Genomic DNA, 5,066 nt, shown 5'->3' with positions numbered 1-5,066 from the left:
ATTTAAATGAAACTTAAACCGTACCTTTAGCAATGGTAGTTCACACCCAATACTTGAAGTCTCTTCCCAATGACACCCAAGAGTCCCACAAGCAAAATTCAAGTCCTCAAAGTGTGCTAAATTCACCCAACAACACTAACATAACCAATTTCACATATACATTAAGGATTTGAGGATTTCTTACCTTTAGCCATGAAAATAGTTGATGAAACTCATCAATAGCTCATACTAGAGCACTCCTAAATAACCAAAATCACAAAATTTCCTCAAAATCCAAAATTAAACACAAATTTAGAGGAAAAAATGAAACTGGGAAAATAACAACGAGATACTCACCACAATACTAGATAGAATTAAAGAGGGTGAGGAGAACGATGCGTGGCCACAAACGGCTCGTCAATCAGAGCACTGGAGAGAAAGTTATGGTGGGTTGTGTATGCTGAAATGGCCTTAACAAGGCTATTTATATGTTGGGCTTGGTCCAAGCTTGCGCTTGGTTCGATGGGATTAGTCCGTTGGCCCAATTTCGGGCCAAAACCTTTAAAATTAGAGTTCTAAATTAACGTTTTAATTATTCTTACTTTCTCAAATTAGAATTTAACTTTTTACCCTCTTTACTCACAATTAATTTTTCTCGGCTACAGTACCGGATAGATCTCAACTAGTACCGTCGGTCAAATTTTCAATGCACGCTTTTACGTAGAACCTATGTTTTTCAACTCAGAAAAATCCACTGAGTCAAATATCCTGTTTAAATTATCAAATTTCGATTGCTAAATTTTCTATCAATTTTCGCCCGTATTTAATTAATTACTTAATTAATTACGATTTGATCGGGTTTTACAATCGAAGATTTAAAGATGATGTGCAAACGTCCTAACTTGGAGTTGGTATTTGATAATGGAAAGTGTAAAAAACCAAAAGCAACATAGGCCTTAGATTCTCAACAATGCAGGATAGTATGTGAGTGGATAAAGCAATTAGAACTTCATGATGGTTATGCATCAAACATTTCACAATCTATTAATCTAGGGAGCAGGAAGATATATGGAATGAAGAGTCACAACAGCCATATTTTCATGGAAAGACTAATTCATTTGGCATTTCTATATGTGTTGCCAAAATCCATATGGGGAGTGCTAATTGATCTCGGCTAGTTATTTAAAGAAATTTGTTCTCTAAAATATGCCATGATGCTATAGAGAAAGAAGAAATTTTCATTATTGAAACAGTTTGTAAGCTAAAAAAAAATTTGCTGCCATCTTTCTTTGATGTGATGGAGCGTTTAGTTCTCCATATCCCCTATAAAGCTATGGTTGGAGGACTTATATAGTATCGATAGAGGTATCTATTTGAAAGGTGTATGCTACAGTTAAAATAAAAAGTTCGAAATAAGGCATGAGTTAAAGAATCTATTTATGAAGCATATATTTTGAAAGAAATTTTAAATTTTACTTCTATGTATTTTGATCCAATGGTACAAATAAGACAGAGCCTTAGGAATGATAATGGTGGTGCAAATATGAATGTAAATCATATGTTTATTTTTAAATTCTCATACCTTTTTATTGGACGAGGTTCAAAGAAATACCTAACTGATAAAGAGCTTTATATTGCCTACACATACATTCTTGTCAACTGCGAAGAAGTGAAACCTTATGTTTAGTAAGTCAAAACTAGTTTTTATCTTCATATTTTTATATAAACTAATTTTACAATTAAATCAAAAGTTATATTAATTACTATATTTATTAAACAATTCGAGGATTCACTGAAAAAATCATATTTAAATATCTCTGAATATGAAGTACAAGTACTAAATGCTCGTGATAAGGGATGATTGGATTTTTGACGGTTTAGAATTTCACTAATGAAATATCGTTGTAAAGTATAGTCTATAAACCAACAATAATCCTTTCATACAAAAATTTGGTTGTCACAAGTACAAACCCCTAAAATCTATAAACCGAAGTATTTAAACCTCGGGTCGTCTCTCAAAGGACTTGCAGGGTAGTGTTCTTGTTATCGGTTATGGACTTATTTATTTTGGGGTTTTGAATGAGAAAAATGAATAGCAAATGGTAATGAAATTCTATTAACAAAATGGTCTTGGCAAGGTTTGGTTGTCAAGGGTCTTCATCATTATCACTAGCTACAAGTATGGTAGTTGCAAGGATTAATCCCACTTAGTCATCCTTTAATCAAATAGCAAAGGAAAGTCAAGTGAGTTATATCAATCCAAGTCCATATATCCTAACTTTCCACTAATTGGATTAATGAAGGCTAGAGTTAATGGCTATCAACTATCAATCACTTGGACATTAGTAATTCAAGAAATCCTAAGTTACCTTCTCAAGCCAAGAACATAAGATCCTACTCTAACATCATTCCAAGCATTTCATCAAACATTTGGAAGGTGCAAAAGAAAAGTATAATAAATCACAATAAGAATGAATGATAACAACAATTAAATGCAAAGAATTAACAACAAAAATCAAGGAAAACACAATTATTATGAATTGCCTCAAATTGCATTATTAAAAGAAAATAAAAGGACAAGAGTATCTAAATTACAAGACCTAGAAACAAAATAAGAGAAATTACAACAAGAGAAGAGGGATAGAAAGAAGAACCAAAGTGTAGCAATCACCAATTGGAGGTAGAAGTAGAAGGAGACTTGAATTAAACCTAGAACTATGAGATCCTAATATAACCCTAATTCCTAATCCTAATTTTAGAGAGAAGAGAGAGCTTCTCTCTCTAGAAACTAACTCTAACTACTTCTAAAACTAAACAATGACTAATGATCAAAAGTATCTTGATTTCCCTTCAATCCTTGGCCTAAATAGCATCAGAAATGAGTTGGATTAGGCCCACAAGGCTTCTAAAATCGCTGGCCACGAGTTGCATTAAGTGGGTCATGTGCCACCATCGGCTTGTCTACGTACTGTGCACGTGCGCGTGCTCTATGCACGATGCAACTATGGCAAATATTATACCGTTTCGAATCCCCGGATGTTAGCTTTCTAACCCAACTAGAACCGCATCATTTGGACCTCTGTAGCTCAAGTTATGGTCAATTAAGTGCGGAGAGGTCAAGCTTGACAGCTTTTTGGTTCCATCATTTCTTCATGAGTTCTCCAACTTTACATGCTTTTTCTTCATTCCCTTGATCCAATCTTTGCCTCCTAAATCTGAAATCACTTAACAAACATATCAAGGCATCTAATGGAATCAAGGTAAATTACATTTAGCTATTTTAAGACCTAAAAAGCATGTTTTCACTCTTAAGCACAATTAAAGGAGAATATACAAAACCATGCTATTTCATTAAATAAATGTGGGTAAAAGGCGATAAAATCTCCAAAAATAAATACAAGATAAACCCTACAAATGGGGTTTATCAACCTCCCCACACTTAAACCAAGCATGTCCTCATGCTTAAACCAAGAGAAAGCAAAGGGCATCGATGTTTATTCAATGTGAGCTAATCTAAATGCACCTATCTATTTGAATGCAACTAAATGCAAAATGATTCTACCTACTTGGTTAAAATAAATCAATCTCCATGGTATACATGCATAAGTAGGGTCAAGATCATGTAACGATTCATGAATCCTACCAATTTTAGTAGAAAAATGAAGTTCAAGTGGACTTGCAAGAAGAACGCTCATGAAAGCTGAAAATCACGAAATTGAGCATCGAACCCTCACCGGAAGTGTTTGCACTCTAGTCACTCGGTGTTTGGGGTTGATTCACTCAATTCTCCCCTAATCATGCTTTCCAAGATTTGTTTTTCATCTAACAATCAACAATTATTTCATGCATGCATACATGTATCATGAGGTCTTTTCTTTAGGTTGTAATGGGGTTAGGGTCAAGGTAAGGATGCATATTTGGTCAAGTGAGCTTGAAATTTGAATCTTTGATAAGCTTAAACATCCCACCTAACCTATGACATCCTATACAACTAAGTTTTAACCTAACTACCCATTTCTCACTTTTTCACATACTCATGCATTTCCTTTTCATTTCTCAACACTTATACATTGATTCTTTATTGAGCTTTACTTTGGGAAATTTTGTCCCCTTTTATTGCTTTCTTTTTCTTCTTTTTTTTTTCTTTCTTTTCTTTCTCTTTCGTTTTTTTCTCATTTTTTTCTTTCTTTATGCAGGAACATCAATGCATAAGATCTAACATTTGATTAATACATGAGCATGTACCCAATTCCCAATATTTACAATAATAATACAAAACTACCATTTTATTCTCCCAATGTCCTCAGTTTTCCCACACTTGAATGATACTCACACACACTAGCCTAAGCCAATCAAAGATCCAAATTAAGGACATTTATTGTTTTTCACTTTAAGGCTTGTAATGTGCTAAATTAAGAACAAAATGGGTTAATCGTAGGCTCAAATTTGGCTAATAAAGGAAGATAAAAGGTAAGGCCATTTAGGTAAGTGAGCTAATGAAATGATGGCCTCAATCATGTAAATTCATGAATACAAAAAATAATAGATATAAATAATCAAACAAATCAAAGATTACATTTATAGAAAGAGAATAATGCACACAAGAAGGAAGATAAGTGGTTATAAGATGTAACCACGCAATTAGGCTCAAAACTCACATGCTTGTGTGTTCTTAGCTCAAAAACCATGTTCCAAAATACATTCTTTCAAGCAAGTTCAACAAATTTTTTTTTTCAAATTGGTACGGTGCCCTAAAAGAGCAATTTCTTGGAAAAGAAATCATCACCATAACCAAGTGGTCCTAATAAGAATGAGTGGTAAAAATATGTATAAATTCTAACTAACATGCAACCTATCATGCAAATGTAACAACTAACTAACATTGGTGTTGAAAAGAAGATTGTTACCTACGAAGATCGGTCGGCCGACCTCCCCACACTTGAAGATTTCACCATCCTCGGTGCACGCAAAGGAGAGCAAGGTGGATGGGTTGCTATACTTGATGAGCTCTTTCAAAAGATTGTGTGGATGACTTGCATGTTGCCCCATTTAGAAACCTTTCCTTTTCTTCCTACTTTGTGGCCAAA

This window comes from Arachis stenosperma, chromosome 5, assembly GCF_014773155.1.
Source record: "Arachis stenosperma cultivar V10309 chromosome 5, arast.V10309.gnm1.PFL2, whole genome shotgun sequence".
Lineage (NCBI taxonomy): Eukaryota > Viridiplantae > Streptophyta > Magnoliopsida > Fabales > Fabaceae > Arachis > Arachis stenosperma.
The sequence above is the reverse complement of the archived record's forward strand: the minus strand, read 5'-3'. Positions refer to the sequence as shown.